At 54.3% G+C, this 18,771-nt stretch overlaps 18 non-coding genes across 18 annotated transcripts; all 18 read right to left on the reverse strand.

The window, feature by feature from the left end:
* Positions 1 to 6: 6 nt before the first annotated feature.
* On the reverse strand, positions 7 to 96 carry TRNAY-GUA (transfer RNA tyrosine (anticodon GUA)). Its single transcript is given in 2 exon segments — positions 7 to 42; positions 60 to 96. It is a non-coding gene; the product is annotated as a tRNA-Tyr (tRNA).
* A 787-nt stretch (positions 97 to 883) lies between these two features.
* On the reverse strand, positions 884 to 956 carry TRNAA-AGC (transfer RNA alanine (anticodon AGC)). The gene has a single exon. It is a non-coding gene; the product is annotated as a tRNA-Ala (tRNA).
* A 1,133-nt stretch (positions 957 to 2,089) lies between these two features.
* TRNAY-GUA (transfer RNA tyrosine (anticodon GUA)) lies at positions 2,090 to 2,179 on the reverse strand. The gene is given in 2 exon segments: positions 2,090 to 2,125; positions 2,143 to 2,179. It is a non-coding gene; the product is annotated as a tRNA-Tyr (tRNA).
* A 787-nt stretch (positions 2,180 to 2,966) lies between these two features.
* On the reverse strand, positions 2,967 to 3,039 carry TRNAA-AGC (transfer RNA alanine (anticodon AGC)). Its single transcript has one exon. It is a non-coding gene; the product is annotated as a tRNA-Ala (tRNA).
* A 1,133-nt stretch (positions 3,040 to 4,172) lies between these two features.
* TRNAY-GUA (transfer RNA tyrosine (anticodon GUA)) lies at positions 4,173 to 4,262 on the reverse strand. Its single transcript is given in 2 exon segments — positions 4,173 to 4,208; positions 4,226 to 4,262. It is a non-coding gene; the product is annotated as a tRNA-Tyr (tRNA).
* Positions 4,263 to 5,049: 787 nt separating this feature from the next.
* On the reverse strand, positions 5,050 to 5,122 carry TRNAA-AGC (transfer RNA alanine (anticodon AGC)). The gene has a single exon. It is a non-coding gene; the product is annotated as a tRNA-Ala (tRNA).
* A 1,133-nt stretch (positions 5,123 to 6,255) lies between these two features.
* TRNAY-GUA (transfer RNA tyrosine (anticodon GUA)) lies at positions 6,256 to 6,345 on the reverse strand. Its single transcript is given in 2 exon segments — positions 6,256 to 6,291; positions 6,309 to 6,345. It is a non-coding gene; the product is annotated as a tRNA-Tyr (tRNA).
* Positions 6,346 to 7,132: 787 nt separating this feature from the next.
* TRNAA-AGC (transfer RNA alanine (anticodon AGC)) lies at positions 7,133 to 7,205 on the reverse strand. The gene has a single exon. It is a non-coding gene; the product is annotated as a tRNA-Ala (tRNA).
* Positions 7,206 to 8,338: 1,133 nt separating this feature from the next.
* TRNAY-GUA (transfer RNA tyrosine (anticodon GUA)) lies at positions 8,339 to 8,428 on the reverse strand. The gene is given in 2 exon segments: positions 8,339 to 8,374; positions 8,392 to 8,428. It is a non-coding gene; the product is annotated as a tRNA-Tyr (tRNA).
* A 787-nt stretch (positions 8,429 to 9,215) lies between these two features.
* On the reverse strand, positions 9,216 to 9,288 carry TRNAA-AGC (transfer RNA alanine (anticodon AGC)). Its single transcript has one exon. It is a non-coding gene; the product is annotated as a tRNA-Ala (tRNA).
* A 1,133-nt stretch (positions 9,289 to 10,421) lies between these two features.
* Positions 10,422 to 10,511, reverse strand: TRNAY-GUA (transfer RNA tyrosine (anticodon GUA)). Its single transcript is given in 2 exon segments — positions 10,422 to 10,457; positions 10,475 to 10,511. It is a non-coding gene; the product is annotated as a tRNA-Tyr (tRNA).
* A 787-nt stretch (positions 10,512 to 11,298) lies between these two features.
* Positions 11,299 to 11,371, reverse strand: TRNAA-AGC (transfer RNA alanine (anticodon AGC)). The gene has a single exon. It is a non-coding gene; the product is annotated as a tRNA-Ala (tRNA).
* Positions 11,372 to 12,504: 1,133 nt separating this feature from the next.
* TRNAY-GUA (transfer RNA tyrosine (anticodon GUA)) lies at positions 12,505 to 12,594 on the reverse strand. Its single transcript is given in 2 exon segments — positions 12,505 to 12,540; positions 12,558 to 12,594. It is a non-coding gene; the product is annotated as a tRNA-Tyr (tRNA).
* A 787-nt stretch (positions 12,595 to 13,381) lies between these two features.
* TRNAA-AGC (transfer RNA alanine (anticodon AGC)) lies at positions 13,382 to 13,454 on the reverse strand. Its single transcript has one exon. It is a non-coding gene; the product is annotated as a tRNA-Ala (tRNA).
* A 1,133-nt stretch (positions 13,455 to 14,587) lies between these two features.
* Positions 14,588 to 14,677, reverse strand: TRNAY-GUA (transfer RNA tyrosine (anticodon GUA)). The gene is given in 2 exon segments: positions 14,588 to 14,623; positions 14,641 to 14,677. It is a non-coding gene; the product is annotated as a tRNA-Tyr (tRNA).
* Positions 14,678 to 15,464: 787 nt separating this feature from the next.
* TRNAA-AGC (transfer RNA alanine (anticodon AGC)) lies at positions 15,465 to 15,537 on the reverse strand. The gene has a single exon. It is a non-coding gene; the product is annotated as a tRNA-Ala (tRNA).
* Positions 15,538 to 16,669: 1,132 nt separating this feature from the next.
* Positions 16,670 to 16,759, reverse strand: TRNAY-GUA (transfer RNA tyrosine (anticodon GUA)). The gene is given in 2 exon segments: positions 16,670 to 16,705; positions 16,723 to 16,759. It is a non-coding gene; the product is annotated as a tRNA-Tyr (tRNA).
* Positions 16,760 to 17,546: 787 nt separating this feature from the next.
* On the reverse strand, positions 17,547 to 17,619 carry TRNAA-AGC (transfer RNA alanine (anticodon AGC)). The gene has a single exon. It is a non-coding gene; the product is annotated as a tRNA-Ala (tRNA).
* Between the last annotated feature and the right edge of the window lie 1,152 nt (positions 17,620 to 18,771).

Below are 18,771 nucleotides of genomic sequence, written 5' to 3' on the forward strand. Positions count from 1 at the left end.
GCCAGTTCCTTCGAGCCGGAGTTGAACCAGCGACCTAAGGATTCCCAGGAGAATTAAACCTACAGTCCTCCGCTCTACCAGCTGAGCTATCGAAGGAAGACAGGAACAAAGAGCCCACAGTGACTCAAGGTGTCAGGCAGAAGTGCCACTGGCACTAACGGCTAATTATAGGCTTGCCCGTGCCCAGCCCTTGAAAGGAAGAAGCCACACACACCTATCCCTTCATCCTCACGGCTCCCCGGTTGCTGGGTAGCCGCCTAGTCTACCCTCAATTCACCCAACGGGAAGCCCGCACACATATACCGCTCAAAGGCTCCCTAACAGGCACGGCACGAAGACAACGCCGCAAGGGAAGAACGGAACGCCGGGGGCGCGACACTAGCCCTGCCTGCTAGCCGGGACGCCGCCTCCTCCCGCTGACCCACAAGCACGCGCAGCACACCGCTGGGACCCCAGCCCTGATTCCCACCCAGAATAGGGACGCTGGAGCAAGGGAAAACCCCTCCGACGCCGGAGCTTCCTGCCTGGCTCAAAAGGGGCCTTTGAAAACACAACTTTTTCTCAGCCCATTTCCCTTCCCCTTCGTCAATAATTGACACATTCCCACTCCCACCCTTTCACACCCGACTCGGCCTCCCACGCCTCCCTCAGGAAAAACAAACACAAAGAGACTCCCAAAAGAAAAGAACTCAGACACACACGCTCCTGAAAGAGAAGCTGCCCCTTTGGCTGCCTGAGGACAAAAGGCTTGCCGCAAAGCCCAGAGTGGACCGGAACGCTCCTTTCTGCGCAGACGTCAAGGGTGTAAGTGGGTGCAAGCGGGTGGGGATGAAAAAAAGAGAGCGATGGGAGGGAAAGAGCAGCTGCACCAACAGCAGCAGCTTGGAGAATGCGGGTATCGATCCCGCTACCTCTCACATGCTAAGCGAGCGCTCTACCATTTGAGCTAATTCCCCCTCTACCTCCAAGGTGCCCCACCCCCTCCACCACCAGCTGTCAACTCCGCGCAAACCCCCTCCAGAGAGCTCTTCACCCCGCAAAACAAATTACCTTTACGCTTGCCCAGCACCTTGGAAAGGACCTCCACTCAGCAAGGACACGTGACATAGCAAACAACGCTGCTTCCCTTTCTTGCCTTTAAACAAAATACACCTGTCCAGAGACCATCAGAGAAAGTCACACACGCCCGTGCCTTGCACACCCACACATACCTAACGCCTCCCTTCATGACAACAAGAAGAGCAAAAACTGCCAAGTAAAGGGGACGAGTTGCCTCCCTGCCCGCCTATTCCGTGCACAGGCCAAGGACAGCAAAGCTTCAGATAATCTACGGATAGCCCGGCAGCTCCTTGACAGAAATTCCGCCAGATCGCGCTTCTAGCAATTCTCCGCCAGAAGCCTTTTACACACTCTCTGCAATCACGGTTGCCCCAGAAGAAATCCCAGCTCTACAAATGTGATGGACCAAAGCCCCAAAAGGAAAGAAATGGAACCGCGCCCTCACACTCCTCCATAAAATGACCTTTATGACGCAGAGGAACCATGGACAAAGGGAGAGCAAAGCATGGAAACGCACACGTTGCTACAACCATGAGCAGAATAGCCCGCCGTCAGCAGCGCACACGATCGGTTGAGCCTGAAGGACAAGGGACTCTCAGCGACTAAAGGGCCTTTTCTTTTCACCCTACGTTCCCCTCCTCCCTGCCACCAGAAACTAAGTCCCCCCGGCACCTCTGCCCCACGCAAAAAACACCGAGGACAGCTTGGGGACATAGCTTCGGCCAGTCCATTTTATGAGAGAGGCGCCCCGCTACCAGGGTGACAAATGGCACTCCCGAAGCCTGACATCGATAGCTCCATGTCTACGCGGTGAGTGCGGGAGGGCGAAGAAAAAGGAACTCTGCCTATGAAGGCGTAAACCGTGGCCTAGATCCTTGGAAGCAGGTGTGGTAGAGGAAAGTAGTGGCAAGTGGTGCTTTCAATGCAGCAGATTTCCATCGGCCTGTCTCGCACGAATGGAGTAAAACAGGGCAATGGGCAGAGTGGGAGCGCTAAAGAAGAGCGTGTAACAAAGGAAACAAAAGCCAGTTCCTTCGAGCCGGAGTTGAACCAGCGACCTAAGGATTCCCAGGAGAATTAAACCTACAGTCCTCCGCTCTACCAGCTGAGCTATCGAAGGAAGACAGGAACAAAGAGCCCACAGTGACTCAAGGTGTCAGGCAGAAGTGCCACTGGCACTAACGGCTAATTATAGGCTTGCCCGTGCCCAGCCCTTGAAAGGAAGAAGCCACACACACCTATCCCTTCATCCTCACGGCTCCCCGGTTGCTGGGTAGCCGCCTAGTCTACCCTCAATTCACCCAACGGGAAGCCCGCACACATATACCGCTCAAAGGCTCCCTAACAGGCACGTCACGAAGACAACGCCGCAAGGGAAGAACGGAACGCCGGGGGCGCGACGCTAGCCCTGCCTGCTAGCCGGGACGCCGCCTCCTCCCGCTGACCCACAAGCACGCGCAGCACACCGCTGGGACCCCAGCCCTGATTCCCACCCAGAATAGGGACGCTGGTGCAAGGGAAAACCCCTCCGACGCCGGAGCTTCCTGCCTGGCTCAAAAGGGGCCTTTGAAAACACAACTTTTTCTCAGCCCATTTCCCTTCCCCTTCGTCAATAATTGACACATTCCCACTCCCACCCTTTCACACCCGACTCGGCCTCCCACGCCTCCCTCAGGAAAAACAAACACAAAGAGACTCCCAAAAGAAAAGAACTCAGACACACACGCTCCTGAAAGAGAAGCTGTCCCTTTGGCTGCCTGAGGACAAAAGGCTTGCCGCAAAGCCCAGAGTGGACCGGAACGCTCCTTTCTGCGCAGATGTCAAGGGTGTAAGTGGGTGCAAGCGGGTGGGGATGAAAAAAAGAGAGCGATGGGAGGGAAAGAGCAGCTGCACCAACAGCAGCAGCTTGGAGAATGCGGGTATCGATCCCGCTACCTCTCACATGCTAAGCGAGCGCTCTACCATTTGAGCTAATTCCCCCTCTACCTCCAAGGTGCCCCACCCCCTCCACCACCAGCTGTCAACTCCACGCAAACCCCCTCCAGAGAGCTCTTCACCCCGCAAAACAAATTACCTTTACGCTTGCCCAGCACCTTGGAAAGGACCTCCACTCAGCAAGGACACGTGACATAGCAAACAACGCTGCTTCCCTTTCTTGCCTTTAAACAAAATACACCTGTCCAGAGACCATCAGAGAAAGTCACACACGCCCGTGCCTTGCACACCCACACATACCTAACGCCTCCCTTCATGACAACAAGAAGAGCAAAAACTGCCAAGTAAAGGGGACGAGTTGCCTCCCTGCCCACCTATTCCGTGCACAGGCCAAGGACAGCAAAGCTTCAGATAATCTACGGATAGCCCGGCAGCTCCTTGACAGAAATTCCGCCAGATCGCGCTTCTAGCAATTCTCCGCCAGAAGCCTTTTACACACTCTCTGCAATCACGGTTGCCCCAGAAGAAATCCCAGCTCTACAAATGTGATGGACCAAAGCCCCAAAAGGAAAGAAATGGAACCGCGCCCTCACACTCCTCCATAAAATGACCTTTATGACGCAGAGGAACCATGGACAAAGGGAGAGCAAAGCATGGAAACGCACACGTTGCTACAACCATGAGCAGAATAGCCCGCCGTCAGCAGCGCACACGATCGGTTGAGCCTGAAGGACAAGGGACTCTCAGCGACTAAAGGGCCTTTTCTTTTCACCCTACGTTCCCCTCCTCCCTGCCACCAGAAACTAAGTCCCCCCGGCACCTCTGCCCCACGCAAAAAACACCGAGGACAGCTTGGGGACATAGCTTCGGCCAGTCCATTTTATGAGAGAGGCGCCCCGCTACCAGGGTGACAAATGGCACTCCCGAAGCCTGACATCGATAGCTCCATGTCTACGCGGTGAGTGCGGGAGGGCGAAGAAAAAGGAACTCTGCCTATGAAGGCGTAAACCGTGGCCTAGATCCTTGGAAGCAGGTGTGGTAGAGGAAAGTAGTGGCAAGTGGTGCTTTCAATGCAGCAGATTTCCATCGGCCTGTCTCGCACGAATGGAGTAAAACAGGGCAATGGGCAGAGTGGGAGCGCTAAAGAAGAGCGTGTAACAAAGGAAACAAAAGCCAGTTCCTTCGAGCCGGAGTTGAACCAGCGACCTAAGGATTCCCAGGAGAATTAAACCTACAGTCCTCCGCTCTACCAGCTGAGCTATCGAAGGAAGACAGGAACAAAGAGCCCACAGTGACTCAAGGTGTCAGGCAGAAGTGCCACTGGCACTAACGGCTAATTATAGGCTTGCCCGTGCCCAGCCCTTGAAAGGAAGAAGCCACACACACCTATCCCTTCATCCTCACGGCTCCCCGGTTGCTGGGTAGCCGCCTAGTCTACCCTCAATTCACCCAACGGGAAGCCCGCACACATATACCGCTCAAAGGCTCCCTAACAGGCACGGCACGAAGACAACGCCGCAAGGGAAGAACGGAACGCCGGGGGCGCGACGCTAGCCCTGCCTGCTAGCCGGGACGCCGCCTCCTCCCGCTGACCCACAAGCACGCGCAGCACACCGCTGGGACCCCAGCCCTGATTCCCACCCAGAATAGGGACGCTGGTGCAAGGGAAAACCCCTCCGACGCCGGAGCTTCCTGCCTGGCTCGAAAGGGGCCTTTGAAAACACAACTTTTTCTCAGCCCATTTCCCTTCCCCTTCGTCAATAATTGACACATTCCCACTCCCACCCTTTCACACCCGACTCGGCCTCCCACGCCTCCCTCAGGAAAAACAAACACAAAGAGACTCCCAAAAGAAAAGAACTCAGACACACACGCTCCTGAAAGAGAAGCTGCCCCTTTGGCTGCCTGAGCACAAAAGGCTTGCCGCAAAGCCCAGAGTGGACCGGAACGCTCCTTTCTGCGCAGACGTCAAGGGTGTAAGTGGGTGCAAGCGGGTGGGGATGAAAAAAAGAGAGCGATGGGAGGGAAAGTGCAGCTGCACCAACAGCAGCAGCTTGGAGAATGCGGGTATCGATCCCGCTACCTCTCACATGCTAAGCGAGCGCTCTACCATTTGAGCTAATTCCCCCTCTACCTCCAAGGTGCCCCACCCCCTCCGCCACCTGCTCTTAACTCAGCGCAAACCCCCTCCAGAGAGCTCTTCACCCCGCAAAACAAATTACCTTTACGCTTGCCCAGCACCTTGGAAAGGACCTCCACTCAGCAAGGACATGTGACATAGCAAACAACGCTGCTTCCCTTTCTTGCCTTTAAACAAAATACACCTGTACAGAGACCATCAGAGAAAGTCACACACACCCGTGCCTTGCACACCCACACATACCTAACGCCTCCCTTCATGACAACAAGAAGAGCAAAAACTGCCAAGTAAAGGGGACGAGTTGCCTCCCTGCCCACCTATTCCGTGCACAGGCCAAGGACAGCAAAGCTTCAGATAATCTACGGATAGCCCGGCAGCTCCTTGACAGAAATTCCGCCAGATCGCGCTTCTAGCAATTCTCCGCCAGAAGCCTTTTACACACTCTCTGCAATCACGGTTGCCCCAGAAGAAATCCCAGCTCTACAAATGTGATGGACCAAAGCCCCAAAAGGAAAGAAATGGAACCGCGCCCTCACACTCCTTCATAAAATGACCTTTATGACGCAGAGGAACCATGGACAAAGGGAGAGCAAAGCATGGAAACGCACACGTTGCTACAACCATGAGCAGAATAGCCCGCCGTCAGCAGCGCACACGATCGGTTGAGCCTGAAGGACAAGGGACTCTCAGCGACTAAAGGGCCTTTTCTTTTCCCCCTACGTTCCCCTCCTCCCTGCCACCAGAAACTAAGTCCCCCCGGCACCTCTGCCCCACGCAAAAAACACCGAGGACAGCTTGGGGACATAGCTTCGGCCAGTCCATTTTATGAGAGAGGCGCCCCGCTACCAGGGTGACAAATGGCACTCCCGAAGCCTGACATCGATAGCTCCATGTCTACGCGGTGAGTGCGGGAGGGCGAAGAAAAAGGAACTCTGCCTATGAAGGCGTAAACCGTGGCCTAGATCCTTGGAAGCAGGTGTGGTAGAGGAAAGTAGTGGCAAGTGGTGCTTTCAATGCAGCAGATTTCCATCGGCCTGTCTCGCACGAATGGAGTAAAACAGGGCAATGGGCAGAGTGGGAGCGCTAAAGAAAAGCGTGTAACAAAGGAAACAAAAGCCAGTTCCTTCGAGCCGGAGTTGAACCAGCGACCTAAGGATTCCCAGGAGAATTAAACCTACAGTCCTCCGCTCTACCAGCTGAGCTATCGAAGGAAGACAGGAACAAAGAGCCCACAGTGACTCAAGGTGTCAGGCAGAAGTGCCACTGGCACTAACGGCTAATTATAGGCTTGCCCGTGCCCAGCCCTTGAAAGGAAGAAGCCACACACACCTATCCCTTCATCCTCACGGCTCCCCGGTTGCTGGGTAGCCGCCTAGTCTACCCTCAATTCACCCAACGGGAAGCCCGCACACATATACCGCTCAAAGGCTCCCTAACAGGCACGGCACGAAGACAACGCCGCAAGGGAAGAACGGAACGCCGGGGGCGCGACGCTAGCCCTGCCTGCTAGCCGGGACGCCGCCTCCTCCCGCTGACCCACAAGCACGCGCAGCACACCGCTGGGACCCCAGCCCTGATTCCCACCCAGAATAGGGACGCTGGTGCAAGGGAAAACCCCTCCGACGCCGGAGCTTCCTGCCTGGCTCAAAAGGGGCCTTTGAAAACACAACTTTTTCTCAGCCCATTTCCCTTCCCCTTCGTCAATAATTGACACATTCCCACTCCCACCCTTTCACACCCGACTCGGCCTCCCACGCCTCCCTCAGGAAAAACAAACACAAAGAGACTCCCAAAAGAAAAGAACTCAGACACACACGCTCCTGAAAGAGAAGCTGCCCCTTTGGCTGCCTGAGGACAAAAGGCTTGCCGCAAAGCCCAGAGTGGACCGGAACGCTCCTTTCTGCGCAGACGTCAAGGGTGTAAGTGGGTGCAAGCGGGTGGGGATGAAAAAAAGAGAGCGATGGGAGGGAAAGTGCAGCTGCACCAACAGCAGCAGCTTGGAGAATGCGGGTATCGATCCCGCTACCTCTCACATGCTAAGCGAGCGCTCTACCATTTGAGCTAATTCCCCCTCTACCTCCAAGGTGCCCCACCCCCTCCACCACCAGCTGTCAACTCCACGCAAACCCCCTCCAGAGAGCTCTTCACCCCGCAAAACAAATTACCTTTACGCTTGCCCAGCACCTTGGAAAGGACCTCCACTCAGCAAGGACACGTGACATAGCAAACAACGCTGCTTCCCTTTCTTGCCTTTAAACAAAATACACCTGTCCAGAGACCATCAGAGAAAGTCACACACGCCCGTGCCTTGCACACCCACACATACCTAACGCCTCCCTTCATGACAACAAGAAGAGCAAAAACTGCCAAGTAAAGGGGACGAGTTGCCTCCCTGCCCACCTATTCCGTGCACAGGCCAAGGACAGCAAAGCTTCAGATAATCTACGGATAGCCCGGCAGCTCCTTGACAGAAATTCCGCCAGATCGCGCTTCTAGCAATTCTCCGCCAGAAGCCTTTTACACACTCTCTGCAATCACGGTTGCCCCAGAAGAAATCCCAGCTCTACAAATGTGATGGACCAAAGCCCCAAAAGGAAAGAAATGGAACCGCGCCCTCACACTCCTCCATAAAATGACCTTTATGACGCAGAGGAACCATGGACAAAGGGAGAGCAAAGCATGGAAACGCACACGTTGCTACAACCATGAGCAGAATAGCCCGCCGTCAGCAGCGCACACGATCGGTTGAGCCTGAAGGACAAGGGACTCTCAGCGACTAAAGGGCCTTTTCTTTTCCCCCTACGTTCCCCTCCTCCCTGCCACCAGAAACTAAGTCCCCCCGGCACCTCTGCCCCACGCAAAAAACACCGAGGACAGCTTGGGGACATAGCTTCGGCCAGTCCATTTTATGAGAGAGGCGCCCCGCTACCAGGGTGACAAATGGCACTCCCGAAGCCTGACATCGATAGCTCCATGTCTACGCGGTGAGTGCGGGAGGGCGAAGAAAAAGGAACTCTGCCTATGAAGGCGTAAACCGTGGCCTAGATCCTTGGAAGCAGGTGTGGTAGAGGAAAGTAGTGGCAAGTGGTGCTTTCAATGCAGCAGATTTCCATCGGCCTGTCTCGCACGAATGGAGTAAAACAGGGCAATGGGCAGAGTGGGAGCGCTAAAGAAGAGCGTGTAACAAAGGAAACAAAAGCCAGTTCCTTCGAGCCGGAGTTGAACCAGCGACCTAAGGATTCCCAGGAGAATTAAACCTACAGTCCTCCGCTCTACCAGCTGAGCTATCGAAGGAAGACAGGAACAAAGAGCCCACAGTGACTCAAGGTGTCAGGCAGAAGTGCCACTGGCACTAACGGCTAATTATAGGCTTGCCCGTGCCCAGCCCTTGAAAGGAAGAAGCCACACACACCTATCCCTTCATCCTCACGGCTCCCCGGTTGCTGGGTAGCCGCCTAGTCTACCCTCAATTCACCCAACGGGAAGCCCGCACACATATACCGCTCAAAGGCTCCCTAACAGGCACGGCACGAAGACAACGCCGCAAGGGAAGAACGGAACGCCGGGGGCGCGACGCTAGCCCTGCCTGCTAGCCGGGACGCCGCCTCCTCCCGCTGACCCACAAGCACGCGCAGCACACCGCTGGGACCCCAGCCCTGATTCCCACCCAGAATAGGGACGCTGGTGCAAGGGAAAACCCCTCCGACGCCGGAGCTTCCTGCCTGGCTCAAAAGGGGCCTTTGAAAACACAACTTTTTCTCAGCCCATTTCCCTTCCCCTTCGTCAATAATTGACACATTCCCACTCCCACCCTTTCACACCCGACTCGGCCTCCCACGCCTCCCTCAGGAAAAACAAACACAAAGAGACTCCCAAAAGAAAAGAACTCAGACACACACGCTCCTGAAAGAGAAGCTGCCCCTTTGGCTGCCTGAGCACAAAAGGCTTGCCGCAAAGCCCAGAGTGGACCGGAACGCTCCTTTCTGCGCAGACGTCAAGGGTGTAAGTGGGTGCAAGCGGGTGGGGATGAAAAAAAGAGAGCGATGGGAGGGAAAGTGCAGCTGCACCAACAGCAGCAGCTTGGAGAATGCGGGTATCGATCCCGCTACCTCTCACATGCTAAGCGAGCGCTCTACCATTTGAGCTAATTCCCCCTCTACCTCCAAGGTGCCCCACCCCCTCCGCCACCTGCTCTTAACTCAGCGCAAACCCCCTCCAGAGAGCTCTTCACCCCGCAAAACAAATTACCTTTACGCTTGCCCAGCACCTTGGAAAGGACCTCCACTCAGCAAGGACATGTGACATAGCAAACAACGCTGCTTCCCTTTCTTGCCTTTAAACAAAATACACCTGTACAGAGACCATCAGAGAAAGTCACACACACCCGTGCCTTGCACACCCACACATACCTAACGCCTCCCTTCATGACAACAAGAAGAGCAAAAACTGCCAAGTAAAGGGGACGAGTTGCCTCCCTGCCCACCTATTCCGTGCACAGGCCAAGGACAGCAAAGCTTCAGATAATCTACGGATAGCCCGGCAGCTCCTTGACAGAAATTCCGCCAGATCGCGCTTCTAGCAATTCTCCGCCAGAAGCCTTTTACACACTCTCTGCAATCACGGTTGCCCCAGAAGAAATCCCAGCTCTACAAATGTGATGGACCAAAGCCCCAAAAGGAAAGAAATGGAACCGCGCCCTCACACTCCTTCATAAAATGACCTTTATGACGCAGAGGAACCATGGACAAAGGGAGAGCAAAGCATGGAAACGCACACGTTGCTACAACCATGAGCAGAATAGCCCGCCGTCAGCAGCGCACACGATCGGTTGAGCCTGAAGGACAAGGGACTCTCAGCGACTAAAGGGCCTTTTCTTTTCCCCCTACGTTCCCCTCCTCCCTGCCACCAGAAACTAAGTCCCCCCGGCACCTCTGCCCCACGCAAAAAACACCGAGGACAGCTTGGGGACATAGCTTCGGCCAGTCCATTTTATGAGAGAGGCGCCCCGCTACCAGGGTGACAAATGGCACTCCCGAAGCCTGACATCGATAGCTCCATGTCTACGCGGTGAGTGCGGGAGGGCGAAGAAAAAGGAACTCTGCCTATGAAGGCGTAAACCGTGGCCTAGATCCTTGGAAGCAGGTGTGGTAGAGGAAAGTAGTGGCAAGTGGTGCTTTCAATGCAGCAGATTTCCATCGGCCTGTCTCGCACGAATGGAGTAAAACAGGGCAATGGGCAGAGTGGGAGCGCTAAAGAAGAGCGTGTAACAAAGGAAACAAAAGCCAGTTCCTTCGAGCCGGAGTTGAACCAGCGACCTAAGGATTCCCAGGAGAATTAAACCTACAGTCCTCCGCTCTACCAGCTGAGCTATCGAAGGAAGACAGGAACAAAGAGCCCACAGTGACTCAAGGTGTCAGGCAGAAGTGCCACTGGCACTAACGGCTAATTATAGGCTTGCCCGTGCCCAGCCCTTGAAAGGAAGAAGCCACACACACCTATCCCTTCATCCTCACGGCTCCCCGGTTGCTGGGTAGCCGCCTAGTCTACCCTCAATTCACCCAACGGGAAGCCCGCACACATATACCGCTCAAAGGCTCCCTAACAGGCACGGCACGAAGACAACGCCGCAAGGGAAGAACGGAACGCCGGGGGCGCGACGCTAGCCCTGCCTGCTAGCCGGGACGCCGCCTCCTCCCGCTGACCCACAAGCACGCGCAGCACACCGCTGGGACCCCAGCCCTGATTCCCACCCAGAATAGGGACGCTGGTGCAAGGGAAAACCCCTCCGACGCCGGAGCTTCCTGCCTGGCTCAAAAGGGGCCTTTGAAAACACAACTTTTTCTCAGCCCATTTCCCTTCCCCTTCGTCAATAATTGACACATTCCCACTCCCACCCTTTCACACCCGACTCGGCCTCCCACGCCTCCCTCAGGAAAAACAAACACAAAGAGACTCCCAAAAGAAAAGAACTCAGACACACACGCTCCTGAAAGAGAAGCTGCCCCTTTGGCTGCCTGAGGACAAAAGGCTTGCCGCAAAGCCCAGAGTGGACCGGAACGCTCCTTTCTGCGCAGACGTCAAGGGTGTAAGTGGGTGCAAGCGGGTGGGGATGAAAAAAAGAGAGCGATGGGAGGGAAAGTGCAGCTGCACCAACAGCAGCAGCTTGGAGAATGCGGGTATCGATCCCGCTACCTCTCACATGCTAAGCGAGCGCTCTACCATTTGAGCTAATTCCCCCTCTACCTCCAAGGTGCCCCACCCCCTCCGCCACCTGCTCTTAACTCAGCGCAAACCCCCTCCAGAGAGCTCTTCACCCCGCAAAACAAATTACCTTTACGCTTGCCCAGCACCTTGGAAAGGACCTCCACTCAGCAAGGACACGTGACATAGCAAACAACGCTGCTTCCCTTTCTTGCCTTTAAACAAAATACACCTGTACAGAGACCATCAGAGAAAGTCACACACACCCGTGCCTTGCACACCCACACATACCTAACGCCTCCCTTCATGACAACAAGAAGAGCAAAAACTGCCAAGTAAAGGGGACGAGTTGCCTCCCTGCCCACCTATTCCGTGCACAGGCCAAGGACAGCAAAGCTTCAGATAATCTACGGATAGCCCGGCAGCTCCTTGACAGAAATTCCGCCAGATCGCGCTTCTAGCAATTCTCCGCCAGAAGCCTTTTACACACTCTCTGCAATCACGGTTGCCCCAGAAGAAATCCCAGCTCTACAAATGTGATGGACCAAAGCCCCAAAAGGAAAGAAATGGAACCGCGCCCTCACACTCCTTCATAAAATGACCTTTATGACGCAGAGGAACCATGGACAAAGGGAGAGCAAAGCATGGAAACGCACACGTTGCTACAACCATGAGCAGAATAGCCCGCCGTCAGCAGCGCACACGATCGGTTGAGCCTGAAGGACAAGGGACTCTCAGCGACTAAAGGGCCTTTTCTTTTCCCCCTACGTTCCCCTCCTCCCTGCCACCAGAAACTAAGTCCCCCCGGCACCTCTGCCCCACGCAAAAAACACCGAGGACAGCTTGGGGACATAGCTTCGGCCAGTCCATTTTATGAGAGAGGCGCCCCGCTACCAGGGTGACAAATGGCACTCCCGAAGCCTGACATCGATAGCTCCATGTCTACGCGGTGAGTGCGGGAGGGCGAAGAAAAAGGAACTCTGCCTATGAAGGCGTAAACCGTGGCCTAGATCCTTGGAAGCAGGTGTGGTAGAGGAAAGTAGTGGCAAGTGGTGCTTTCAATGCAGCAGATTTCCATTGGCCTGTCTCGCACGAATGGAGTAAAACAGGGCAATGGGCAGAGTGGGAGCGCTAAAGAAAAGCGTGTAACAAAGGAAACAAAAGCCAGTTCCTTCGAGCCGGAGTTGAACCAGCGACCTAAGGATTCCCAGGAGAATTAAACCTACAGTCCTCCGCTCTACCAGCTGAGCTATCGAAGGAAGACAGGAACAAAGAGCCCACAGTGACTCAAGGTGTCAGGCAGAAGTGCCACTGGCACTAACGGCTAATTATAGGCTTGCCCGTGCCCAGCCCTTGAAAGGAAGAAGCCACACACACCTATCCCTTCATCCTCACGGCTCCCCGGTTGCTGGGTAGCCGCCTAGTCTACCCTCAATTCACCCAACGGGAAGCCCGCACACATATACCGCTCAAAGGCTCCCTAACAGGCACGGCACGAAGACAACGCCGCAAGGGAAGAACGGAACGCCGGGGGCGCGACACTAGCCCTGCCTGCTAGCCGGGACGCCGCCTCCTCCCGCTGACCCACAAGCACGCGCAGCACACCGCTGGGACCCCAGCCCTGATTCCCACCCAGAATAGGGACGCTGGTGCAAGGGAAAACCCCTCCGACGCCGGAGCTTCCTGCCTGGCTCAAAAGGGGCCTTTGAAAACACAACTTTTTCTCAGCCCATTTCCCTTCCCCTTCGTCAATAATTGACACATTCCCACTCCCACCCTTTCACACCCGACTCGGCCTCCCACGCCTCCCTCAGGAAAAACAAACACAAAGAGACTCCCAAAAGAAAAGAACTCAGACACACACGCTCCTGAAAGAGAAGCTGCCCCTTTGGCTGCCTGAGGACAAAAGGCTTGCCGCAAAGCCCAGAGTGGACCGGAACGCTCCTTTCTGCGCAGACGTCAAGGGTGTAAGTGGGTGCAAGCGGGTGGGGATGAAAAAAAGAGAGCGATGGGAGGGAAAGTGCAGCTGCACCAACAGCAGCAGCTTGGAGAATGCGGGTATCGATCCCGCTACCTCTCACATGCTAAGCGAGCGCTCTACCATTTGAGCTAATTCCCCCTCTACCTCCAAGGTGCCCCACCCCCTCCACCACCAGCTGTCAACTCCACGCAAACCCCCTCCAGAGAGCTCTTCACCCCGCAAAACAAATTACCTTTACGCTTGCCCAGCACCTTGGAAAGGACCTCCACTCAGCAAGGACACGTGACATAGCAAACAACGCTGCTTCCCTTTCTTGCCTTTAAACAAAATACACCTGTCCAGAGACCATCAGAGAAAGTCACACACGCCCGTGCCTTGCACACCCACACATACCTAACGCCTCCCTTCATGACAACAAGAAGAGCAAAAACTGCCAAGTAAAGGGGACGAGTTGCCTCCCTGCCCACCTATTCCGTGCACAGGCCAAGGACAGCAAAGCTTCAGATAATCTACGGATAGCCCGGCAGCTCCTTGACAGAAATTCCGCCAGATCGCGCTTCTAGCAATTCTCCGCCAGAAGCCTTTTACACACTCTCTGCAATCACGGTTGCCCCAGAAGAAATCCCAGCTCTACAAATGTGATGGACCAAAGCCCCAAAAGGAAAGAAATGGAACCGCGCCCTCACACTCCTTCATAAAATGACCTTTATGACGCAGAGGAACCATGGACAAAGGGAGAGCAAAGCATGGAAACGCACACGTTGCTACAACCATGAGCAGAATAGCCCGCCGTCAGCAGCGCACACGATCGGTTGAGCCTGAAGGACAAGGGACTCTCAGCGACTAAAGGGCCTTTTCTTTTCCCCCTACGTTCCCCTCCTCCCTGCCACCAGAAACTAAGTCCCCCCGGCACCTCTGCCCCATGCAAAAAACACCGAGGACAGCTTGGGGACATAGCTTCGGCCAGTCCATTTTATGAGAGAGGCGCCCCGCTACCAGGGTGACAAATGGCACTCCCGAAGCCTGACATCGATAGCTCCATGTCTACGCGGTGAGTGCGGGAGGGCGAAGAAAAAGGAACTCTGCCTATGAAGGCGTAAACCGTGGCCTAGATCCTTGGAAGCAGGTGTGGTAGAGGAAAGTAGTGGCAAGTGGTGCTTTCAATGCAGCAGATTTCCATCGGCCTGTCTCGCACGAATGGAGTAAAACAGGGCAATGGGCAGAGTGGGAGCGCTAAAGAAGAGCGTGTAACAAAGGAAACAAAAGCCAGTTCCTTCGAGCCGGAGTTGAACCAGCGACCTAAGGATTCCCAGGAGAATTAAACCTACAGTCCTCCGCTCTACCAGCTGAGCTATTGAAGGAAGACAGGAACAAAGAGCCCACAGTGACTCAAGGTGTCAGGCAGAAGTGCCACTGGCACTAACGGCTAATTATAGGCTTGCCCGTGCCCAGCCCTTGAAAGGAAGAAGCCACACACACCTATCCCTTCATCCTCACGGCTCCCCGGTTGCTGGGTAGCCGCCTAGTCTACCCTCAATTCACCCAACGGGAAGCCCGCACACATATACCGCTCAAAGGCTCCCTAACAGGCACGTCACGAAGACAACGCCGCAAGGGAAGAACGGAACGCCGGGGGCGCGACGCTAGCCCTGCCTGCTAGCCGGGACGCCGCCTCCTCCCGCTGACCCACAAGCACGCGCAGCACACCGCTGGGACCCCAGCCCTGATTCCCACCCAGAATAGGGACGCTGGTGCAAGGGAAAACCCCTCCGACGCCGGAGCTTCCTGCCTGGCTCAAAAGGGGCCTTTGAAAACACAACTTTTTCTCAGCCCATTTCCCTTCCCCTTCGTCAATAATTGACACATTCCCACTCCCACCCTTTCACACCCGACTCGGCCTCCCACGCCTCCCTCAGGAAAAACAAACACAAAGAGACTCCCAAAAGAAAAGAACTCAGACACACACGCTCCTGAAAGAGAAGCTGCCCCTTTGGCTGCCTGAGGACAAAAGGCTTGCCGCAAAGCCCAGAGTGGACCGGAACGCTCCTTTCTGCGCAGACGTCAAGGGTGTAAGTGGGTGCAAGCGGGTGGGGATGAAAAAAAGAGAGCGATGGGAGGGAAAGTGCAGCTGCACCAACAGCAGCAGCTTGGAGAATGCGGGTATCGATCCCGCTACCTCTCACATGCTAAGCGAGCGCTCTACCATTTGAGCTAATTCCCCCTCTACCTCCAAGGTGCCCCACCCCCTCCGCCACCTGCTCTTAACTCAGCGCAAACCCCCTCCAGAGAGCTCTTCACCCCGCAAAACAAATTACCTTTACGCTTGCCCAGCACCTTGGAAAGGACCTCCACTCAGCAAGGACATGTGACATAGCAAACAACGCTGCTTCCCTTTCTTGCCTTTAAACAAAATACACCTGTCCAGAGACCATCAGAGAAAGTCACACACACCCGTGCCTTGCACACCCACACATACCTAACGCCTCCCTTCATGACAACAAGAAGAGCAAAAACTGCCAAGTAAAGGGGACGAGTTGCCTCCCTGCCCACCTATTCCGTGCACAGGCCAAGGACAGCAAAGCTTCAGATAATCTACGGATAGCCCGGCAGCTCCTTGACAGAAATTCCGCCAGATCGCGCTTCTAGCAATTCTCCGCCAGAAGCCTTTTACACACTCTCTGCAATCACGGTTGCCCCAGAAGAAATCCCAGCTCTACAAATGTGATGGACCAAAGCCCCAAAAGGAAAGAAATGGAACCGCGCCCTCACACTCCTTCATAAAATGACCTTTATGACGCAGAGGAACCATGGACAAAGGGAGAGCAAAGCATGGAAACGCACACGTTGCTACAACCATGAGCAGAATAGCCCGCCGTCAGCAGCGCACACGATCGGTTGAGCCTGAAGGACAAGGGACTCTCAGCGACTAAAGGGCCTTTTCTTTTCCCCCTACGTTCCCCTCCTCCCTGCCACCAGAAACTAAGTCCCCCCGGCACCTCTGCCCCACGCAAAAAACACCGAGGACAGCTTGGGGACATAGCTTCGGCCAGTCCATTTTATGAGAGAGGCGCCCCGCTACCAGGGTGACAAATGGCACTCCCGAAGCCTGACATCGATAGCTCCATGTCTACGCGGTGAGTGCGGGAGGGCGAAGAAAAAGGAACTCTGCCTATGAAGGCGTAAACCGTGGCCTAGATCCTTGGAAGCAGGTGTGGTAGAGGAAAGTAGTGGCAAGTGGTGCTTTCAATGCAGCAGATTTCCATTGGCCTGTCTCGCACGAATGGAGTAAAACAGGGCAATGGGCAGAGTGGGAGCGCTAAAGAAAAGCGTGTAACAAAGGAAACAAAAGCCAGTCCTTCGAGCCGGAGTTGAACCAGCGACCTAAGGATTCCCAGGAGAATTAAACCTACAGTCCTCCGCTCTACCAGCTGAGCTATCGAAGGAAGACAGGAACAAAGAGCCCACAGTGACTCAAGGTGTCAGGCAGAAGTGCCACTGGCACTAACGGCTAATTATAGGCTTGCCCGTGCCCAGCCCTTGAAAGGAAGAAGCCACACACACCTATCCCTTCATCCTCACGGCTCCCCGGTTGCTGGGTAGCCGCCTAGTCTACCCTCAATTCACCCAACGGGAAGCCCGCACACATATACCGCTCAAAGGCTCCCTAACAGGCACGGCACGAAGACAACGCCGCAAGGGAAGAACGGAACGCCGGGGGCGCGACGCTAGCCCTGCCTGCTAGCCGGGACGCCGCCTCCTCCCGCTGACCCACAAGCACGCGCAGCACACCGCTGGGACCCCAGCCCTGATTCCCACCCAGAATAGGGACGCTGGTGCAAGGGAAAACCCCTCCGACGCCGGAGCTTCCTGCCTGGCTCAAAAGGGGCCTTTGAAAACACAACTTTTTCTCAGCCCATTTCCCTTCCCCTTCGTCAATAATTGACACATTCCCACTCCCACCCTTTCACACCCGACTCGGCCTCCCACGCCTCCCTCAGGAAAAACAAACACAAAGAGACTCCCAAAAGAAAAGAACTCAGACACACACGCTCCTGAAAGAGAAGCTGCCCCTTTGGCTGCCTGAGGACAAAAGGCTTGCCGCAAAGCCCAGAGTGGACCGGAACGCTCCTTTCTGCGCAGACGTCAAGGGTGTAAGTGGGTGCAAGCGGGTGGGGATGAAAAAAAGAGAGCGATGGGAGGGAAAGAGCAGCTGCACCAACAGCAGCAGCTTGGAGAATGCGGGTATCGATCCCGCTACCTCTCACATGCTAAGCGAGCGCTCTACCATTTGAGCTAATTCCCCCTCTACCTCCAAGGTGCCCCACCCCCTCCGCCACCTGCTCTTAACTCAGCGCAAACCCCCTCCAGAGAGCTCTTCACCCCGCAAAACAAATTACCTTTACGCTTGCCCAGCACCTTGGAAAGGACCTCCACTCAGCAAGGACACGTGACATAGCAAACAACGCTGCTTCCCTTTCTTGCCTTTAAACAAAATACACCTGTCCAGAGACCATCAGAGAAAGTCACACATGCCCGTGCGTTGCACATCCACACATACCTAACGCCTCCCTTCATGACAACAAGAAGAGCAAAAACTGCCAAGTAAAGGGGACGAGTTGCCTCCCTGCCCACCTATTCCATGCACAGGCCAAGAAGAGCAACAGCTTACTGCCCTCGGGTAACATTTTCAAAAGCAGATTGTAATTCTGAGAGCTCAGTTGGTGACAGCATGGGCCAGATTTTCAGAAGTGCTGAGTACTTTCAGCTTCCATTAGATGGGGTGGTAAGTGCTCAGCAATTCAGAAATGCAAGCCCAATATGTCTTAGGCAGCACACCTAATCAGTTGCCACTTCTGAAAACCTTAGCCTTTTCCACTCTCTACATACCAGACCTCTGTGTATCCCTCTCCCACTCAACCATTTTTCCCTCAAAGGCATGATTTGTCATAGATCCCATAAACTAACGGTATCTGAAGCACTGAAATACTTTTCTTTGTTTGGATAAGACTATGCAAAAGAAGTGTGCCATGTGTTTGAGATCATTATTAACCATAAACCAATTACCTACTCGTAATTTGTACAAACCTGGATGCATTTTGAACCCATCGAGTGTTTCATATTTGAAACTGAATCGAACATGGCAACAATATGCTGGTGATAACTTTCATCTCTTAAAAAAAAAAAAAGAATACCTGAACCCTATTTAGGATCTTATGGAGGATTTTAAAGTTGTGCATAATTTAGAATTGTGTTCATACCTTTCAGAAAGATTCTGGCTGCAAGCCAGTAGTTTATATGATTAAGATCATTTTGGCTTTCTATAATACCAAGAGAGCTTTCACATTTGTCAAGTGAACTGCTTCTGTTTCTTTTATTCTGCAATCTTTATGCCTATTACAGCTTGCTGCATGTAATTTTTACACTAAGAGTTTTCTAAGCCTCATCTATATAACAA

This window comes from Caretta caretta, chromosome 2 (genome assembly GCF_965140235.1).
Source record: "Caretta caretta isolate rCarCar2 chromosome 2, rCarCar1.hap1, whole genome shotgun sequence".
NCBI classification, from domain to species: Eukaryota; Metazoa; Chordata; order Testudines; family Cheloniidae; genus Caretta; species Caretta caretta.